The sequence below is a fragment of the Leopardus geoffroyi genome, chromosome C1, assembly GCF_018350155.1.
Source record: "Leopardus geoffroyi isolate Oge1 chromosome C1, O.geoffroyi_Oge1_pat1.0, whole genome shotgun sequence".
NCBI classification, from domain to species: Eukaryota; Metazoa; Chordata; class Mammalia; order Carnivora; family Felidae; genus Leopardus; species Leopardus geoffroyi.
In genome coordinates this window covers 20,704,842-20,726,776 of record NC_059328.1, presented here as the reverse complement: position 1 = coordinate 20,726,776, position 21,935 = coordinate 20,704,842, and the positions used below count along the sequence as shown (strand labels likewise).

General features: G+C 57.7%; 1 protein-coding gene across 12 annotated transcripts in view; it reads left to right on the top strand.

Moving 5' to 3' along the window:
• The first annotated feature begins 1,472 nt into the window (after positions 1-1,472).
• The window catches only part of AHDC1 (AT-hook DNA binding motif containing 1), a 64,230-nt gene continuing 43,767 nt past the window's right edge, over positions 1,473-21,935 (top strand). For 2 of the 12 annotated variants that reach the window (XM_045476239.1, XM_045476248.1), the window contains exons 1-2: positions 1,654-1,946; positions 2,180-2,274. The gene's annotated coding sequence lies outside the window, so the exon portion shown is untranslated. The other 10 variants (XM_045476243.1, XM_045476244.1, XM_045476246.1 and 7 more) reach the window with 9 other exon arrangements.

The following is a 21,935-nucleotide window of genomic DNA, read 5'->3' as shown; positions in this document are numbered from 1 at the left end:
AGAGGTGTAGGGAAGGTGGTGACAGGGAGCTACAGTTGGTGAAATGTCACCACCTGCCTTTGTCACACGCTGGCCATCACACGGCAGGGCCAAAGGAGGAGTCAGAAACAGGTGGGCCAAGGACAAAGGCACTGCTGGAGGAACTTCAGACATGGAGCAAGACAGACAAAGCCAGCAGACACAGGGCAAAGGAATGTCAGACACACAGATGAAATGGGACTAGCAGAGTACCAGTCAGGGCTGATGTTGGTAGATACTGAGGACAGGACAGTGATCCTGCATTATTCATTTTGGTGTCCCCTGTGAGCCCTGCATATCTCAGTTAACATGTGTTGAATTAAAGTACCGAGGGAGGATACACAGATGCTGGGAATGAAGGTCAGACAGAGACCTGGGAGTCACAACTCCCTGTCATGGCCCAGAGATTAAGAAGTAGGCTTTGGGATCAGACAATTCCTGCCTGGTCTGCCTGGGCTCTACCAGTTCCAAATGAGGGGACCCGAGCCTCACTGCCCTCATCCCTAAAGTGGAAATGGTAACAGCACCATTTCACCAGGTCCTTTTGGGACTGAAGGGTCCTGCTGTGTCCAGTAAATGGCAACAGCAGCAGCAGTTTTCCTTCCTGGGCTGTCCAGCTACTTCCCCTTGGTAACCAGGCCCAGGCAGGGCACATTCCCATCTGTGGGGATAGGCCAGGCAGGGGGCCCAGAGCTAGGGGCTGGATAACAGATGTGACCTGAAGAGGAGGTAGGTGAAAGTGCTGAACCCAGCCCCCTGGCCGCAGCAGGAGTTCTGAACTGTTGAATGCGAATCTTGCTTCCTGAAAAAACCAAAACGCTCAGTAGAATTCAGGAAGGGGGGAGGGGTGCCATTTGTTGATTATCCAGGACTTTGGTGCCCTGGCCGCCCTTGGACTTCTAGGAAAACTAGGAGGTGGAGGGGCTAAACCCAGAGCTCAGAGTTTGGGACGGGGGTCCCTGAATGAGGAGGAAGCAGTGGTGGGCTTTGAGGTTTCTGGAGCAGCCCTCCCGTCAAAAACCGTTGTGCTTTACTCAATAGGAAACCTTTTCAGAGACGAAGAACGTCCCCAGACTCAGAAAGCGAGTCCTCCCCTCTCTCTTTTCCGTCTATCATTTAATTGGGGCGCCCCAGAAAGTCGCAGGCCCTTTGGCTAATCCCTTGATTCCCTATTCGACTCATTCCATTCTCAGACCCCGCCCCTTCGCTCCCACCCGCAACCTTCGCTCGAGCCAGAGCCTCCCGCGGAGAACAAGGAACGTGGGAAACATCCCTAATCCTTGGGGAGAACCAGCACCCTTGGTAAACGAGGACGCACCCCCGCCAGAAGGGCCCGCGCTCTGTCCCCGCGGGCCCAGGGCCGCGCCGTCGGAGCAGCCGGCGCGGCCCCGCCCGCCCCGCTCGCCGAGCGGCCGGGGTGGGGACTACAAGTCCCGGCGTGCCGCGCGCGCGCTCCCCCCTGGGGTTCCGGATGGTGAGCGGCGAAGGTAAGGCGAGCTCGCAGAGGCAGCGGCGGCGGCGGCGGAGACGGAGAGAGGCAGGCAGGCAGGGCGAGGGCGAGAGACGGAGGGAGGGAGCGAGCGAGGCAGACCAGACAGACAGACAGGCGGGCGGGCGGGCGGGCGGGCAGAGCGAGCCACCCGCCAGGCTGCGCTCAGCCCCGCTCGCAGCGGAGAGAGCAGAAGGCAGGAGGAGGGAGGGGAGGAGGAGGAGGGAGGGAGAGAGGGAATCCAGCTACCACCACCCAAAGCCAGCGTCTGCTTTCTGTCCTCATTTCCTTTTCCCACCCAGCTCGGAAAGCAGAGAAAGGCAGAGAGAGCGAGAGATAGAGACAGTCAGAGAGACAGACAGACAGCCAGAGAGCGGGAGGGAGGAGGGCGGAGGAGGAGGAGCAGGAGGAGGACTACGCGGGGCGCGTTCCCTCCCAGGTTTGCAATGGGGGGGTGGGGGCGGGGGTGTCCAGGGCTGTGAGAGTGTGTGCGCGGCGGGGGGAGCGAGGGGGGCACAGAGAGCGAAGGAGTGATCGAGGTGGGGGGGGCGCCGCGGGAGCGGGGGCCGTGTCCAGCGGAGTTAGCGGCGGAGAATGTGAGCCGAGACGCGAGCCATGCTGTCAGCAACGGCGGGCGGCTCAGGGCTCCTCCACGACTCCTCTCCCCAGCAGCCGGGCTCCCGCGTCGCTGCCGCCGCCGGAAGACAGACGCCCCCCAAAGCCCCTCGCCTGGCTCGGACCCACGGAGCCGGCAGCCCAGCACTCCGGTGAGTGGCGCCTCCTCCCCAGCCCTAGACCCCGCTGGGGACCGGCCGGCCGGGCTCTTTTGTGCAGCGCACCGGGGGGGGGCCCGCGCCCCCTCCGCGCGCCCCGGTCCGGTCCGCGGGACCCAGTGGCTGCGGTGCCCGCGGTGCGATCGGTCTTTGTTTCCACCGGGGCCCGCGGCTCGGCTGGGCTCGGCTCGAAGCCTGGCAGGCAGCGCCGGGAAGGGGGAGGGGGAGGTGGACGAGAAGGGGGGGTGGGGAGGGGGGGTTCTCGGGTTTCCTGGCCGCCCCGCAGCTCCCCCGGCTCGGGGGCGAGGTGCGCGCCCAGCGCTGCCGCGCGCCCCCTCCTCCTTCCTCCTCCCTCGGTCTTTGGATTTAAAACTGCAATTTGCTCTCCAGCTTGCTGAGAATGTGGGGGGGGGGGGGGAATGAAGGGGGGACCGTGGGAGCGGAGAACAAGGCTGGATTTTAGGAACGGCGCTGGGAAAGGGGGAGACTGCGGAGGGAGGAGCCCCTCCCCTCCAACCCCCAAATCCCAAGGTTCCGCTGGTGCTCTGGGAGTTGAGGGGCGGGGACCTAATGACCCGGAGGGGGTGTGGGGCGGAGGAGGGATTTGGGGGTGGCCAGGGCCGGAGGGGTTGGGCCGCATGCCCGGTTACCTGGCGAACAAAGTCGGCTCACTTTTGCATAAATAAATAAATAATCGCCTATCAATGCGTTTCCTCTGGGGCTCTGATTGAATCGGGCCCCCTCTTCCCCAGGGGGTGGGGTGCTGAGTGACAGCTGTCAGCCCCCTGGGCCCGAAGCTGGGGGTGAATTGCTGAATCCCTGTGCCTTTTGGCTGAGTGCGCCTTCTCCTGCTGGGTCCTGGTCCCCGGGCAGAGCCAGAGGGGCAGGGGGCTGGCTCTGAGTCTAGGAAATAACCTTGTTTCCTGTTCTACAGGAAAAGGGACAGCAACCCAGAGTTTGGGGGCTGGGGATGAGGACTGATGGGAGCTGGAGGGGTTCCCTAGCAGCCTGACCCCCCCAGCCTCCTGCCAGGCAAAGGGGCCAGCTGAGGGAGGAAGGATGTGGGCCTTGCTGGCCGGAGGCGGGAGCTGGGGCTGTCCCTGAGGCGGGCAGCGGGCACAGAGCGGGAGGAGGGAGAGAGAAAGAGAGAGAGAGAGAAGCGGGGGCGGGAATTCTCTACCGCAGACCCTGGGGGCCAGGGCCAGATGTGGAGGGGTGGGGAGTCCCCCCTCCCTCCTAGCTTGGGGGCCCTGGGGCTGGGCTGGGAGGGGCTGAGCCTGGTGCCCTCGGTTCTGCACCAGTGCCTGACTGGCAGGGCCAGCTGAATTTGGGCCCAGGCGTCACCCTGGGAGGCAGGGCCAGGCTGCACCAGCCTGGTCCCTGAGCACAAGGAGGGACCCTTGGGGGGCCTGTGCCTGTCTGGCTGGGCAGGCGTTTCCCGCCGGACCAGTTGGTGTCAGGCGGGACTTGGCCCCAGCTCCCTGGGCAGAGCTCAGGGTGTGAGGACAAGCTTTGCCTCCGGGTCAGGGTGGCCACATTTTGTCCGCTGCTGCTGCTGCTGCTGCTGCTGGCGGGGCGGGGGCATGTGCCCGGGCCTGGGCAGAGTCCTGCCAGGAGTATTTGGGGTGTTTCTATTGTTGGCTTGTTCCTGTTCCTTGTGGCCCCGTGTGTGTGTGTGTGTGTGTGTGTGTGTGTGTGTGTGTGTGTGTGTGTGTGTAACTGTGTGAGCTGGGGCTTTTAAGTGAAAGATTACCAGTCTGTCCATCCCCCCCACCCTTGGCTTGGAGGCTGGGTTGTGGTGGTGAGCTGTGGGGGGACCCCCCAGGTGGCATGTGCACGCTGCTTGCCATCTCCTTCCTTTGAGCAGATGTATATTTATTTTTATAGCAATGGAAAATCAAACTGGATAGTAAGTTGAATTCATTTTTTTTCTCCTGCTGTGTCAATAGTTGGAATAACCCCCAGAGACTGGTGAACTTCTTGCCCCAGAGCTCTTACCCTTCAGAGGTTACAGAGATCCGTGAGGGTATGAGCTTAGGGGGACCAGCGGGCCCCAGTCCAAACCAGTGACTCTTGTTTCTCTTGGTCTGGCACTGGGGCGGGTGTGGGGTGGGCAGGTGTCGCCCCCTCCCCAAACATCCCCTCTATTCCCCAGGGTGTTGTCTGGCCTCACAGTCACCTCCTTGGTCAGTGCCTAAGCTGTGCCCAAGCCCTCGGGGACATTCTCCTGGTGGGCTCCCTCCTCCTGCCTGGGCTCCGGGCCCACGTGCTGATATTTATTTTCTGTAGTAAAATCCATTTTTAATGCCGTTACTTTTGAAATAATATAGAGAGAAACAAATGTGATGTGTTTAAGTTGCCCTCTGTGAGTTTTTAATGTGATCTATGGCTGAGGTAGTGATGGAAGGAGCTGTTGGGCTTGGAGAAATTTGGTGTCATAAAGAAAAAGAGCTTGCTGTTTATTACGGTTGCTGGGCTGGGGGGTCTGGAACAGGGTCGGGGGGCAGGGAGCCCCACACCCCCAGGTGCTGTGGATGGACAGCGCTGCATCTCAGTTTGGCAGTATGTGTGGTCCATGATTATTTTGCATTGCTTCCCAGCCCTTGACTGGGACTTGGATGAGGGGGCTTGGGAGTTGGGGGGCTGTTTCCCCCATTCCACCTGCTTAGATCTTGGCAGGGAGGCTTCTGGACGCCCTGCTGAGCTAAGTGGAGGTATACTGTTGGGAGGTTGGCCTTGGACCCTACAGGAGATTAAGGGATGGGATCTCCACCTGAGGTTGTGGCTATTCTGCAGGCTGGAGGGGCCAAGTGTCCCTGGCTGGCAACTTGTGGGAAGGAGGGGGGGGGGGGTTGCTGCTGCTGTGGATTCGCAGAGCCCTAGAGGGACATTGCTGGTTCTCAGATCAGTCTAGAGCATTGACTTTGAGCCACTCCCTCCACTTGCTTCTGTTCCCAGTTGGATAGGGGCTTTCTCCAGGCAAACCTGATCTCCCTTATTTCCCTCCAAACCCCCGATGTCCCACCCCCAGGCCAACTTTTTTGTTTGTTTGTGGAATATAGAGCTCTGCGTCTCATGCCAGTCACCCTAGACCAGGGGGTGCCATGCCATGCCTTCATACCAGATGACCAGACTCTTCTGGTCTGGTTGAGTGAGGTCAAGCAGACTCACTAGTATGGGATGGAGCCCCGCTCTGTCTCTGGGTCCCCTGGGTCTCTTGGGACAGCTCTGGAGAGGGCGAAGCCAGGATGGGGACTGCAGGAGGGAGGAAGGATAACATTGTTGCTAATGCCAGCATGTGCTCCCCCACCCCCACCCCCCCCCCCCCGCCCCAGGGAGAGAGCTGGGGGAGGGGAGTGGAGGGAGAAGAGAGACCCGGACAGCCACATGCCAGGTGGAGATAGGGAAAGATGGTGACAGAAGCCAGCGATGAGGGGGTGAGAGAGCAAACAGGCAAGGAGAAGAGCCAGTATCACAGCCCCTGGAGGTGGGGCCCAGGGGACCAAGAAGGCCTAGGCACGTGCTGTTCCCGACCCTACAGCCTGAAATGATGAGGCGTTGTTTTTGGAGGAGAGACAAGCAAATGTCTCTGGGAAGAGGGAGGAGGACAGGTGGAATAGGAAGAGAGGGAAAGACTCTCACAGGAGGAGGGAGAATAGGGAGACAGGGGGATTCCAGGGGTCACTTGACTAATGGTCGTGCCCAGGGCAGCGGCTCCTCTCTGCCTTTTCCAAATGTCTGGGAACAGAGCAGAGCTATTCTTTGGACCTGGGGGCGGGGCCTGAGGCAGGTACAATGCCCCACAGGTTGTGCACACACTCTAGGCCAGGAGGCACGTGGGGTTTTAAAGGCAGGGACCATTAGGGTTCTAGAGACGTCAGGGGCATCATCCAGTTGGACCCCCTCCCCCAACCTTGTTTGACAGGAGAAAACCAAGTCTAGAGAAGGGAGCCATTTGCCCAGGGTCACAAATACTCAGCAGTGCCAGGCCTGGGACCTAGGCTCTTTGCACTCTACCACTCTGTAGTTAGAGAATAGGAACAGCTGCAGGGGGCCTCCTGGGTGCAGTGGGGGACTGGAGCCCGGAGAGAGGAGCAGGCGGGCACCCTTGTGGCCAGAGGCCCCCCAGGGGAGGGGGAGGCGCCGCTGCCGGGAGAGAGAGGGAGGGAGGGGAGAGAGGAGGGGAAACAGTGAGTCAGGCTTCCAAGAGCTGAGGATGAGAGAGCCAGAGCTGGGAGGGAGAGGGCAGGGAGGACTGCTCAGAAGCTCAGAGAGGGAGGGGGCCCAGCCGGGGGCAAGGAGAGCTCTAGAGGGAGGGAGCCAGCCTCTGGCCCTGGCCCAGCGGTAGGGCTATGCGGAGGGAGCAGCCAATATGGACTTTGCTTGGGGTAGGTCAGCGTCCCTTTCTTTCCCTAGGATTCCATGCCAAGGTCTCAGGAGGAATAACTGTGTTCTCCCCTCCCTTCCTCAGTTTCCCCATCCCCTGTGAGCCTGTGGGATTTGGACTATTCTTGGAGAGGGAGTAGGGGGCACAGAGCCAACTAGGAGGGTCCTGAGGGATGGATGTCACTTCTAGCTCCTGACCGTGATCTGGAGGTACTCTGGGAGCCTGTCACTGTCCCTCTTAAGTCCTCTGAGTTACCAAGTGGAGGTGTGGGGGTGCAGGCCAGGAATGCTGGGGTGCACTGTGTGTGTGTGAGAGAGAGAGAGAGAGAGAGAGAGAGAGAGAGCGAGAGAGAGAGAAAGGATGAGGTGCTGGTCTGGCAATGGTAGTGAGCTTCCCGGGGCCTCTCAGGATGGCCAGTGCCTAGACAGGATCACAGTGCCCACATGTCTAGAACCAACCTCCACTTGAGGAGGGGGAGATACTGCTATATTCCCCCTATATCCCTATGGGTCAAAGGCTCTAGAGAAGCTGGGAGGTGGGAATAACCCCTGTGGGAGCCAGTGAGAATTGCCTGTGCAGCCCTGCATGCCTAGAGCTGAGACCAGAACTAGAACCATCCCCAGGGACTGCCTGGAAGAGAGGAGGGAAGGACCCCCCCCCCCCACCCAGCTGACAAGAAGCTGTGGCTCTTAGCCCCTCCTTCTCCCAAGACCTAGCACCCCCCCAACCCCTCCTTCCTGGATCCCAGCATCTCTGCCATTGGCTAGAGGACAAGAAAGGTGGGCACTGAGGATCCCTCTCCTGCCTGGCCCCGCTTTGGTAGAGGGGTTGGTGAAGTGAGGGTAAAGTGAGGCCCTCTGCCTCCCCCCTTACATACACATACACACACTCAGCTGCAGTGAGGCCCCGCTTTCTCTCCCCTTTCTGCTCTGGGGTCCTTGGCCTGGGAGCCCAGAGGAGGGGCTGCTTCTGCAGCTGGCTAGCCCCGAACTCCCAGCTCAGCCCAGCTGCTACTGAAGCTTCCAGAAGCTGCAGCTCTGCATCCCCTCCCCACCCCTGAGCCAGGAGAGGCCTTTGCTGACCTGGGGGAGGGTACCTTGGGAAGCGAGTGGGCACCCTTAGAAGGACTAACACAGACAACCAGACAGATGGGTGGTGGAACAGATGGACAGAGACACCCACGCACAGGCAGACGGAGAGAGACGGACAGATGGACCAGGACAGGGAGAGACGGACAGACAGAGGTGCTGGCAGAGAGAGGAGGAGTCTGAAAAATGGAAGGGCCTGGGGAGAGACAGACAGACAGAGAGACTGAGACGTGGAGACACAGAGATACCAGAAGGGAGATGAGGTGACTGAGATAGGAGGAGGAGAGACATGGGGAGAGAATGAGAGACAGGAAGAGATAAAGAAAGGGGGAAACCCAGACGGAGAGAAAGAGAGAGGGGAGAGGCGGAGAGGCTTGAGGCTACAGACCACAAACAGGGATTTGATGAGAATCTGGAAGGTGTTTTCTCCTGCTTCCCTCCCCAAACCCTTGGGCCAGCCAAGTCTCCATTCCTTCCACCCCCGGCTCAGTTTCCAGCTGCTAAAGAGGTCAGAGAGAAAGAGAGAGAACAAGAAAGAGCGAAGCGCGCAGAGACCCCCTCCTCCCTGCTGTTTTTGTGGGGGAAGGAGTTGCTGGAGCAGTTTCCCCAGCTCTGACCTCTATTCCAGGGTGGACACCCCTCTTGTGTCAGAAAACATCACACTCACCACTCACTGGGTGTGCATCTTCTTGTGTAAATGCACCCCCATACTCATATCTGTACACACACGCGCACACACACACACACACACTTTGTGACATATGAATCTCACCCTTGCACTCACCCCACGTCTCAGAAACATAACTGGGGAATTCATGCCTGTGCTTCCTTACCCATATAGGCAGTGACACACATGCCTCGTCATGGGATGTCAGGACATTGACACGCACACACACGCAGTCACACTCTCACCCGTATACAGTGGCACTCATACCGGAGCAGAGGGAGGGCTCTTTCTGGAGGTGAAGATCAGTGTTCGCAGGTGTCTGGGTGGGGGGGTGGTATGCCCTCCCCGTCCTTCCCAGCTGGCAGGGTGGGGAGGCTGGCGGCCCTCTCAGCCGCTGGGAGTCTTCCTAGGGAGTTGGCTGGTGGGTTGGGTGGTGTCAAAGAGCTATCTGAAAGTTGGTCAGGGTGGGTGTGTGCACGTACACACACACGGGCACATGTGTATAGGTACAAGATGGCAAGTATCTGTTGTGTGTGTGAGAGAGGAGCGCGTGTAGAGGTGGGAGATGTGGGTGCGACGGGGAGATCCAAGGTGCGTGGACTCTGTGGGTGTATGTGTGATAGCTACTTGGCAGGTATGTACATGCGCATGTATGTATATGTGACAGGTGCGAAACCTGGTTTCGCAGAGTAGGAGTGTACCTAGTGGGTGTAGGGACTTGTAGCACTTGTACGTGAGGGTATAGGGCCCTGGGGGTGAGCTACATGTATGTGAGGGTGCAGTGTTATGCAGATGTGAAGGTGCGGGGGTGTAGGGGGGTGTAGGCAGTGTGCACAGGGGTAGCTGCCTGTGTGAGGCTGTGAGCTTGCAGCCAGGGCTGGAGGGCTGTTTTCCAAGGCCAGGATGCCGCTTGAACAGAGGCCATCAGCATGAACACATGCAAAGGGGCTCCAAGGCTCACAGTTGGGCACTGACCCACACAGACGCACAAGGACAGACATACCCGCCCCTGTCCTCCCTCTTCCTCTCTCCTGGCGTCAGTGGTTTTCAAAGGAGCCTCCATGAGGACTGTTTGCTGTGCAGTTCCCCCCACCCCCCAGCCTGTGCCTCTTCAAACACAGTGATGCCCTCCAGGCAGCTTTGTGGAGGCTCCTGCCTCAACCATCTGAAGGCAGATGGGTGGGTTGAGATCCGCTGCTGCCCCCCAGGGAGCGAGGAGGCGGCTCTGCTCCTCTGGCCTGGGCACAGGCTGAGACAGATGGACAACCCCCCCGCCCCGTACCCCGACTCTGTTCTCCACACCCCCGCACAAGGTCTGGGGGTGGGCAGGCATCCCCGCCCCCAGAAGAGGGGTTCTCGCAGGCAGTTCTGAGCAGAGGTTAGGACTCTGCCCATCATCTCCCCGGAGGGACACCTGTCCTCCCGCAGCCCCATCACGTGTCTGAGCACAGGGACCCAACTATAGCCCCCAACACCTGAATATACAGCTGCCCCTCCCTTACTCACAGCTCCAACGCCCCTGAATACACAACTGCCCCACCTATAACACAGCCCCAACACTTCCACAAACATACCACCTCTCCACATAATCTACTTTTCTGACATCCAGCTGCCCCATATACACACACAGCCCCGTCATGCCCCCCAACACACAACTGCCACCCACCTCCCCACAGAGACACATAGATACAGCCCTAGCAGTGAACCCAAACCCAGGTTGTTATGATCCCCAGCGTACCCCCAAACACCCAAGACCCAACACCCACACACTTAGCAACTCCCTCTTTAAACTGGCACCTGCCCAGATTCCCCCAGAACCCTGCTGCAGCCCTAATACCTTCGGCTTCCTCAAACTCTCAGAGCAGCAACACCTCACCGGACACATACACAGACTCCTTGCAGCCCTAATGTTTCCCCCACCTGCAGCCCAGCACCTCCCCAAACACACCAATCCAATCCCTACACCTTTCCAAACACACAACTTCCCCCCACCCACATCACATATACGCACACTGCCCACTCAACACACAAGGACGCTCCCTGCAGCCACACCATTTACCTCAGACGCGCAGACATGGCTTGAGTTCTAGTATACTTCAAAACAGATGATGTCCCCCCAGCTTCTCGTACCTTCGCAGGCATGCACATACACGCATACTCCCCATAGACCCAGCACCCCAACAGGCAGTCCTCTGTATATCCCCAGTAAGCCCCAGCTCCAGTCCTTTCCTCAGCCATCCAGGGGCCCAGGGACAGCCCTACACCTCTCCAGGCACACATAGCAGCAGCTTGGTGACAGCCCATTCACCCCCCCAGAGCCCACAAGCGGCTCTTCCCTGCCCTGTCGCATACCCCACCTCAGTTGCTCTGCAGCCCTCACTCCCAGCCCCAAACATGCCCCGCCCCCAGCACTCTCCATCACGGCTCCCCCCGCAACCTCTGCTCTGGGGGGCCCCCTCCCCCAGACACCCTCCCAGACAGCTTCAGTCAGCCCTGCACACACCCTTGCTCACTCTTGTGCGCTCTCCCTCCTCTGCTGTCCAGCACCCCCCTCCTTCAACTTCCCGGGGCCTCCTCTGCCTGGGGAGGCACCTCCGCCTCCCTCACTGCCCCAGGCCTTTCATTCCTGGACAGTGAGCCTGTACATCTGGTTCAAAGCTGCCCCACCCGAGACCCTGGGCTCTGGACACCTTGGCCTGGGCTTTGGGGGCTTGGGGCCTCTTTGGGGGCTCTTGGCACCTGGTCACCCTGGTCTCACAGCCAAGAACTCTGAGTACCCAGCTTTGCCCTGGATCCGGTATATATGTTGGGGGGGGGGGTGCAGGGGGATTTACCCCCAGCCTGCACAATCTCAGGTGCTTGCCAACCCCCCACCTTGGCTTACCTGAGAGGGACATTGGGCCTGGGGCTTCAGGGGGAGAGATGGGTGAGGTGTTGGCTTGACATACTCCCTGCCCCCCCACCTTCATTGCCCCCCCCCCCCAGATCTGGCTTCGGGGCTTGGTCTCCCTGGGAGTCAGTTCCGACAGTGAAGGTTACTTTACTAGATGCATGATTTTAAACGGAATCTCCACCATCTGTTCCACCCCCTAATTACAGATGCACAGAATCCGCCTCAGAGGGCAGCGTGAGGGGAGTGATTTAGAGGCTGAGCTGCTTCTGCCTGCATTAGGGCTGGGGAGACTTGGGGGGGGGGCTCTGGGTATTGCTCACAGCCCCCCCCCCCCCACAACATCCCATGTCTTTCCCAGGGGCCCCTCATGCCTCTTCTCTTGCTGGGGAAAGGCTCATAGAAAGTTTCCCCCGACCCCCAAGACCTGTAAGAGGAAGCAACTGCAATACTGAGGGAGGGGTCCCCAAGACATTGCCTGCGTCCCAGGCCCCAAGTCCTGGGATGCAGGCTCCATTAGAGCCTTAAAAAATTCAGTGGATCGATCTCCTGCCTGCCTCTTTGCCCTGGGGAGCCACAGACTCTGGCCTGGCCCAGCTGTCTGCCCACCCCAGGGGTAGCAGGGGATTGGTGAGGTAGAAGGGGGGTCAGAGCAGAGGTGGGGGCAACTAGGTTCTGGCAGCAGAGGACGTGGGCAGACATGCCAAGACCCATCAGGTGTGTTTGCACGCATGTGCCCATCCGCCTTGGTGCAACTAGAAAGCCTGATTCCCAGCTTGAGCCATGCTCTGTGGGGCTGGACCAGCACTGGGGGTCGGAGGGGATGGGCCAGGGCCTGGGCCTCAGGGTTCTGAGAGACGCTGGACTATATACACTCTGAGGACTGGACCACCTCCGCCCATAGGTGCCAGGGACCTGGCCCCCAGCCTGCTTGGTGGTGGCAGTGGCGGGCACACTGCGGTAGACGCCGGAGCATTCACTGCGGGGAGAAAGGGAGCGAGGTTGGGCTGGAGGAATTTTAAAGATTGCTGCAGGCAGGAGGGTCTCTGGAACCCCGTGGAGCGGGCAGTCATGCAGAAGTAATCCTATCGCTGCCTGCCTGGAGGAGTGGAGGGGAGAGGGGGCAGGGAGGGAAAGGATGGAGCTGCTGCCCCTTTGCCACCTCAGCCTCTGCCCCAGCCAGCTGTGGAGGGCGCCAGGGACCCCAGGGGTCTTCCCTGAGGAGGCACCTGGTCTTCTCCATTCCACTGTGGCATGTGCCCCCTGGAGGGGCAGCGCCCCAGCTGTTGCTCAGCTCCAAGCTCCGGGTATTATAAATAATGCAGCTCAGAGGTGGGGGCCGGCTCAGCCCCCGGTCACCTTGGGTCACCCACTGTGGCGTCTCCAGCTGGCAGTCTTGTGGCAGAGCCCCTCTCCCTTCCAGCCTGCTCCTCCTCTTTTGCTGTGTGAGCTTGGGCCAGAGGCCCAGCCTCTCTGGGCCGGCCCGTGGAAGAACCCAGAAAGCCCTGTCCTTTTGTCCCACCCCCTAGCCCTCACAGGTTAACTAGCAGCTGGCTCAGCCAATCCAGGCTGGAGATGGCTGTCCTGCTCTACAGGGGCCTTACCCATTCTGGCTCCTCCATTTTGCAGATGGAGTAACCGAGTCCAGAGAGGGAAGGATGGCCAAGGCCAGCCAGCTGATGAACCCCTCCTTCCTGCCCCATTCTGCTGTCACTCAGGCTCTTCTCAGCTTCAGCTCAGCTAAGAGCAGGGCCTGGGGGGTGGGGTGGGCGGGGGATGTTTGGGAAAGTGGTTGCGGCTGAGAGGTTGCCATGGCGATGCTGCAGGATGCCGAGCTGAAGTGGGGGTCCTACAGGGTCTCTGGGGCCCCCAGCTCCACACCCCTGTGGTCTTCTCCCCATCTTCTGTCCCCCACCCAGATGCCTGTCAGGCAGCTTCGGTGACAGGCTGGGTGGGTGACAGGTGGTGCAGGTGATGGGCTGGGTGGGTGACGAGCTGGGTGGGTGACAGGTGGTGCGGGTGCGAGGCAGGCAGGTGACAAGCTGGGTGGTGACGGGCCCTGCTGATGACAGGCAGGGGGTGTGGTTGGCGAGGATGCTGTCTCCTGGCTGGTGGCCTGTTGCAGCCCCCCACCCTCATGCGTGTGCACACACATAGACTCTGGGCGCAGAGCTTGGGGCTAAGATACTAATGAGGCTTATTACGTGTGGAGGGGCAGGTGCCCAGGCTCACTAATGAGAGGCCTTTAACAAATAGGGGAGGCAGCTGGGGGCTGCGAGGAATTTGGCTGGCCCTCCAGAGCTGAGGCCCTCGGGGTCCCAAACTGGCTGGAGGACGAGCCATCCTCCAGCCAGATTGGGACCCCTCCTCCCCTACCCTCTGACTGCTTGGGTTTCTGCTAGTATTACCGCAATCATGATAGTTAACCATTGTTCAAGCTTTTGCTACACTGCACCAAACCCTGAGGTGCATCTTTTCATTTCCACTCAACAGTTCAAGGAGGGAGGCACCGTTACGCACTTTGCAGATGAGGAAACTGAGGCTGCAAGAAGGCAAGGGACTTAACATAGTTTCTGGCACAGCTGGAATTTTAATTCAGGTCTTCCTGTCCCGAGACCATGCCCGTAACCACCCCATCAGTAACACTTCAGTAGAACTCTTGGTCCAGACTCAGACCCTTTTTCAAGGCCTCAGTTTCACTCTTCTGGAAAACGGATGCCTGGTGGAGGGGTGATCACCATAAGCTTCTCAGCTGTGACTTGAACGGCTTTCAGGGATTCCTCCAGGTAGCTGCCCCATACTCACCCCATGTGGCCCAGATTTTGGACTAGAGAGAGGGCAGGGCTAAGTGTTGAGGGAACTGAGCTGAAGAGGGGACACCTGGGATATGTGAGCCACTTCCTGCATTGTGCGGTGTGGAGGCTGAGGCCTGGAGAGCAGCAACCGCCCAAGGTCACACACCCAGTGAGCTGTAGGGCCCCAAGGGATCCCAGGTCTCCTGGCCTGTTGAAAGGGCGGGGCTGGGTGTGGTGCCTTGGCTGGGAGGCTACCTCCTCCTGGGCCCCACCCACCAGCCTTTGCTTCTTCCCTGGAGTCTGTGAGCCCCCAGCAACTGGGAGGGTGTAGGGGGCTGTTGGCTGCCTCTTTAGGGCCATGCCCCCTCCCAACCAATCTGGGTCCCTAGTGTCAGTTGAGCCCCTCCCTTTAGAACCCATTGGGGTGGAAACTCCCTAGCAACAGCTGATCGATGGGTTAGGGCCCTGACATTGGCCTGGGGCCACAGCATGACCCTGGAGGGACCAGGCTGGGGCTGGGGGCTTGGAGGGGAATTTAAGGGAGAAGAATTAGGCTCATAAATCTTGGAGCAACTCACTTCTCCTCCTCCTCGACCTTAATCTCTTACCAAACCTGCTCTCCAGCTGCACATCCAAGGCTGGGGGGTTAGGGAATCCACCTTCTCGTTCCCCTTACCCTCCAACTGATGCTCAGCCCCTCCTGACATTGTACCCCCTATAGGGAAGAGAGTGGCAGCCACTGCTGTTGGACAAAATTAGGATCTTGTGTCTCCAGACTACTGCATTTGGCCTCTGATTCATAGGGGTAGGGTAGGGCAGAGAGCTTCAGTGCCTCAGTTTCCCCAGCCTTGAGTTTGAAATCCTCTCTTGATGCCTGTCCGCTCAATCAGGAAGGAGCATTAAGTCCAAGAGGGATCTCACAGCTGCAGGACACATGGCCCTGTCCTCAGAAGCCCCAGTCTGAGATGAGAAGCACAGCCCTGGCCTTGGGAACCCTCAAACCCAGAGGTGAGGTCTAGAACCCAGGCTGGGCCTGTGCCAAGGTTCAGGTGGGGAGTGGGTGGTGCTGAACGGTTTTCTGAAGCAAAGGCTGAGGCTAGGGGGAGGCCAGAGGAAGGGTGATGGTTCGCCTAGAGGCCTGGAGAGCCATCTTTGGTTGGGGGTTGGGGGGGGGGGGAGCCTGGAAGTGTCTGGCTTTCCCACAGGCCTGGGCAGCAGTAAGCTGAAGTTCTGGGGCCCTCCTGGCTCCCCAGGGAACCCACTGCTGCCTGGCCCTGGGGACCCAGGCGTCCTGGCGGGTGAGGGCGGGTCTCCAGCAGGCGCCCTGCCAAACCCCGCAGCCTGCTCACCAGGAATCTTGTTGCTGAGAGATGGAAAATCCCGGCCCGGCCTGCAGCTCATCCCTCCCCTCCGGGAGGAGGAGGGGCCCAAAGATTCCTTCCTGCATTCCCCCTCCCATTTGGGGCAGGGCTCTCCTTGGTAGTGGGTGGGGCTGGGGGGCCCAGGACAGGCCTCTAAGGCTCTGGGTCACATGTCCTGGAGCCCAGCCCAGCCCGCAGTGGGCACCAGGGCACTCTGGAGGCAGAATGGGCCTGGTGCGGATGAGGAGGGGTGGGGGTGGGGTACTGGAGCCAGAGGGGGCCTGGATGGGGGCTGAGCCCGGCCCTGGCCCCACTGGCTCCCCCAGGGCGGAGGGTGAAGAGTTGGTTCTCTCCTTGGACAGGAAGACGAATGATCCCATTATGGGAGCGTGATTTTATTCCACGTGTCACGGAGTCTGAGATTAACTTGCTCACCAGTCTGTGACAAACCCCTCACACCCTCACACCCAACACACACACACACACACACACACGCACAGAGACACACGTATCCTTGGTCTTACAACGCACATCCCACAGGCACAGATAAACGTTTCCACAATACAACACACAGCACAGTCCCACGGAGGTACAAGGAAACACTCACATCTAGACACACAGCCTCAAAAGCACAACATTCCCTCACTCACACCAAGGCCACATAGACCCACAGCTACAAACAGGCAGTCCAGGGGAACGCCGGCAGCCCTACTTGGACAGGCACAGATCAAGGACACACAGTGCCCCGTAGACACAGATACACTTAGACACACACAAACCCAGACACAGTCATGCGGACAGGCATAGACCAACAGGCACACACACTGAGACAAAGGCCCAGATACATACAGAGACAAAGACAGGCACAGACACACAGCCGGCAGTGCGCACACAAGCACAGGCGTGCATACCCGGACACAGACAAAGACAAATAAATGCCCAGAGGTTTTGCTGTGGACAGATGTAAGGAGCACGCACATCTGGGCCTCCTCGGCCTCCCTGCCTGGGGACATAGTAATCTGGCGCCTGTGGCTCCAGGGAGAACTCTGAGGAATCTCTCAGAGCCCCCCACCCTGGGCCCAGGGCCAGCCCCCACCTCTGGCACAGGGCCCATGGCCGAGGCTATGGAAGCCACACCCTCAGTAGAGCTGCGACATCTCTTACCTTACCCTGCCTGTTGGACACACACAGGCACACCGTCTCCCCCTGCGCATGCTTACAGCACCCCGCCCCCCCCCCCCGCCATGCCCACACAGAGTTTCTCACTCACCCCCCCTTAGATGGCCCCTTCTTGCTCCTTGTCTTTCTCCGTCACCTTCCCCCCCGCCACCCCAAGCACACATGCACGACCTCGAGCACCTACACCCACAGCCCTGTGACACACACCCTCACCTTTTCTCGCACAGACCCACATGAACCCAGCACACAGGCTTTCTTTCACCGGCACCCTCCCCTTCCCACACAGACCCTCCCCCCCCCCCAGGCCCATATACGTGCGCTCCTTGACATCCCCCACCCTCTCTCTCACAGACTCATTCACAAATGCAGCACACACACCCGCTCCCCGACATGCATCCTCGCCACTTTCTCACATGCGTGCGCGCGCGCGCACACACTTTCAGAGCCTCCCTCACACCATCGCTTTCCTTCCTCTGTCTCTCACAAACATTCCCTCTGCCAAGAGTGTAGCTCTGCCGCAGAGCAGCCCCTGACAGTATTTGTCACTGTTCTCCACCGCGTCCTTGGCCTGCCTGGCCTCAGTCCCTTCCCCTCCACCTCCAGCCCTGTACGCTGTGGCCTGGTACTCTTCTGTCATTTCTCTGTTGAGCCAACACTTATATACGGAACGTCCGTCCAACAAATGTTGATTTGAGCATGGATTATTGGCTAAGCACTGGGGACACGGGGGACACAGGCCCTTCCCTCATAGAGCTCTCAGTTTTGTGACCAGTTTGTTGCTTATCTCACCTGATGAGATATTAAGGTAACCCTGGGTCCTGTATGTTGAGGGACGTGTAGGAATTCACAAGAGGAAACATATGGGGAAGGTGTTCCACACAGAGGGAACAGCATATGCAAAGCCTGGAAATAAATCAAGGTATGGTATGGTAGGCAAATGGGGTGATGTTGAGAAGAGACGCTGCATAGAAGGCAGAAGCCAGATGTCACAGAGTTTAGCTGCTGTGATCACAGATTTGGATTTTGTCTAGTGAGCCACAAGGAGTCATGGGAAGTCTTTAGCGACAAAGTAAGGTGGGAAGAGACTGGAGGCAGGGAGGCTAGTCGAGAGGCTTACGTGGTACAGATGGGAGATGATGGTGGTCTGATCTAGAAGAGGCAAGTGGAATGGAAGAGGAGGCTCATTTAGGAGCAAGGACCTGTGGCATTCCCCATTCTTTCCTGCGTGACCTCAGGAAAGTCACACAACCTCTAAGCTGGGTCCATCATGTGAGAGTGGGACAGTACAGGAACTGGGCTTGTAGTAAATGTTCAATCAGTGATAGCCATTGTTGTCATTGACAGTAGGGCACGGGGACATCGGATGAAGAGCACTGAGCCCCTCCCGAGTGCTGAGTACTCTGCCAGGACTGGGGCCCAGAGGTGAGGTGATCTGCAGCTCTGGGTAGCCCAAGCACCTGGTAACCACGACTCACGCAGACAAGATAGGGCTGAACGTGGGGATGCAGGCGAAGCACCCTGGAAGATTAAAGGAGGATGAGGCAGCACCCTTCAGGGCTCTGGGAGGCTCACGAAGGAGCTGGCATTGAGCCAGACCCTAAAGAGGCTGGTTGAACTTGGGCAGGCAGAGGTGGAGGGAGGGGCTTCCGATAAAGGGAACCATGTGGACAATAGCCGCATGTTGGCCTTGGGCAGACCAAGGAGTCTAATCTGGCTGTTGTGTGGGACACAGACTGGGGAGTCTTGGGATGGGATTACGGAGGAGGGGCCAGGTGACCAGCGGCCCGGCAAAGGGGTGGTCAGCATGGGGTTGAGCCGCACTCTAGAAACCTGATTTGTTGGTGGTGACACGGAATGTGGTCGTTAGAGACTGTGCTCCAGGTTCTGCTGCTAAGCCATTGGGTGACCTCAAACAAATACCGTGCCCTCCTTGGTGTCAATTTCCCTATCTGTGTGATGAGGTGATTAGTCTTGAGTAGGAGGGAATTCTGGTATCATGTCCTAGGGTTTGGTCTAGCCAACTTTGCAGGGCATCATCTGGCCTAGAATTCTGGGCCTCAGCAGTGCTTTCTTCCTGAGCATTCTGAGCAAAAGAAAGGAACAAAATGAGGGGTTCGCCAGAGACAGATTTGGGGCCTTCTGAGTGAGGGGCCAGGAGCTCAACATGGAAAAGAGACATCTTTGCCAGGATCAGACTCCAAGCCCCAGAGGTAACCCAGGAGAGAAGGCCAAGGTCCCTCTTCCCTCCTGCCCTGACCCTTGTAGTGGTAGATGTGGGCCATGTGCCCAGGAGGGCACAGTGCCCAATCCCTGGCCCAAGGGGTGTCAGGACCCTTCCTGCCCACTCAGGGAGGAGCAGGGCTGGAATTCCGGAATGTGGCTCCGGGCTTGGAGTCCCCTGGGGGCGAGGAGCCAGGAGGCCCATCTGGGTGGGGGGAGGGAGGTAAATGCCTGTGGGCTCCACCATTGATATTTGGGGTTGCCAGGAGTTGTGGTATAAGGCAGGTTCTGGTGACCCCCCAGCTGCCCTGGATCCTAGCTGCAAAGGGCCCTTTAAGCATCTCACCTGTGAGGTGGGGCTGGTAGAGAATTAATTTCCTGTACTATTTTAATTTTGCTGTATTTAATTTGCTGTTTATTTTAATTAATTAACGGCGGTAATCGTCTATCATAACTTGCTGCTGCTGGCTCCTCTTCTTTTCGGAGGGGTGGAAGGCCAGGCCAGGTGATTGCTGAGTCAGCTATGGGGGAGAGGGAGAGCCCTGGGGGTATGTTCCTTTTTGTCTTTGCCCTTCTCAACCCGGGGTCTTCTCTACTCTCCCTGGCTCTCCTCCAAAAGCCCCCCCACCCCCACCCCCACACTCCTCACTTGTGATGCCTCCTACTCCTCTCTCCCCAGGTTGGCCTCAGGGCTTCATGTGAAGTAAAGAGAGGCCAAGGCCCCTGCCTATGCCCCAGTAAATATATTTTAATGTCAGAGGGTGGTGGTTTAGAGCTCCCTACGAGCTTGGCATGCAACCCAAGCAGTACTTAGAGACTGGCTTAGGAAACTTTCAAAGTGGAGGTCTGCTTTTTGAATGGCAGCCCCCTTCCCCACTCCAGTGCCCAAAGAGCACACACATTTGTGTGGTCAGGCCTATAGGACCGTGGCGTGTCCACCCACCTGCAAACACATCCACAGCATGTTTTCAGTTATTAGTTAATCTCTAGGATGGACCTCCCTTGTAGGGATGAGGAAATGAAGCCCAGAAAGGCTAAGTGACTTGCCCAAGGTCACACAGCAACTAAGAGAATCAGGGCCCGAGTTCTGGTTGTCATCCCTCTGGCTGCGTAGAAAGAGTTAACAGTTGGGGGGAGGGGAAGGGAAGTGGCTTGGGGATTAGGGTAGGGGGGATTAGGTCAGAAGACTGATGGAGCCAGGAAATGGGGTCCTCTGGCTTTGGAGGATGTGGGGAGAGCAGTGGGTTCTTGCCACAGGGGGCTTCCCGAGGTATGAGGTCTCTGCCACCTGTTTCCATTTCCCTGTGTGTCTTCAGTTGTCTGTTTGGAACTGGGGTTTGCTTTGTCACTTGCACTGTACCATACCAGGGGGGCCCTTCCATGGCTAGGTGGAGCCCTACTTTTATTTAGCAAACACTTACATAGCATTTCCCATATTCCAGGTACTCTTCTAGCTTTATAAATGGATATTCATTTCATCGTTAAAGCAGCCCTATGATGATCATCCTTGTTTTATATATCAGAAAACAGGCTTCGAGGGGCACCTGGGTGGCTCAGTCGGTTAAGCATCCAACTCTTGATCTCGGCTCAAGTCATGATCTCGTGGTTCCTCAGTTCGAGCCCTGCATCAGGCTCTGTGCTGATGATGCAGAGCCTACTTGGGATTCTGTCTCTCCTTCTCTCTGCCCACCCCCCACTTGTGCACATGTGCGCGCTCTCTTTCTCTCTCTCTCTTTCAAAATAAATAAATATAAGAAAAACTTTTAAAAAAGAAAACAGACTTTGAAAGGTTAAGTAACTTGCCCGAGGTCCCATAGCTAGTACCTGGTGGACAGCTTTTGCATTTGGAACTCTGGGATCCAGAGTCCTTGTTCTGAACTACCATACTCCCCTCCCCTCTTAATGCTGTAGGTGGGAGATGGGAGCCCTGAATTCCCTGGAGATGTGGCATCTTTGGGGAGTCTCTAGTCTAAGTTGAAAGGGAGATCTGGTCCCACCCTCGCCAACCCCAAGTCTGCTAAGGCAGACAGATCCCACAAATCAAGACCTGTTTTGTGGGGGAAGCAGTCAGAGCATCAGGTGGGCCTGGCTGGAAGGCACAGGTCAACAATTAGGAAGCCTTGGGTGGAGCCTGGATTGGGCTGCAGTGCTGGCCATGGCGGGGGGTGGGGGGGGGAGGATTGGGGGGGACAATTAAGGTGGGCCTCAGACTGTGCCCTCAGAGAGCTTGCTGTCTGGGAAAACCAGGCAGATGTGTCTGAACAGTTACCAATAGTTGTATAAGACAACAGGAGAAAAACATCACAAAGCATGATGCAGACAAAAAGAGTTTGAGCTTTGGACCCATGTAACTAACCTTAGTTACTTGACTCCTTTCTAAGCCTCAGTTTCCTCACTTGTCAAGGGGAAATAAAAATGGCACTGACTCTATAGGGTTTTATGAGGTTCAAAGGAGATAAAGTGTGAAGGGTGCTCTGGACCAGGGGCTCAGTGAACATCCATCCGTAGATGCTGAGAGCCAATCTCTGGAGAAGGAAAGGGTCCCACCCCTGGGGCTGGTATTGGAGCAGATCAGGATGGGAACGGTAAGGATGAGGAGGGTAATGAGAATCTCACTTTTGGAGTCAGGCTGCTTGAGTTTAAATCCCAAACATGACGAGTTGCTTACCCTCTCTGGGCCTTGATTTTCCTATCTGTAAAATGGTATCATAATAGTGTTTCCCACCCCCCACAGGGTATTATGAGGATTAAACTAGTTAATTCACTCATTCAGTAAGCAATATTGAGTACCTGCTAGGTACCAAATATATTGCTACTCACTGCAGATAATAAGTGGTCAATACATGTTAGCAATCTTATTATCATTATTCATATTGGGGGTGGCTATTCAGGGAGGAGGCAGAGGCTGAGGCTTTTAGAATGGAGTTGAGTGACACAATAAAATGTTGTAGAAGTAACAGCAGGCTGATATTTATTGAGTGCTTACTATGTGCCAGGCACATTAGCTCAGGTACTTGTATTATCTCCGTTTTGCAGATAGGAAACAAGTTCAAAGAGGTGTAGTGACA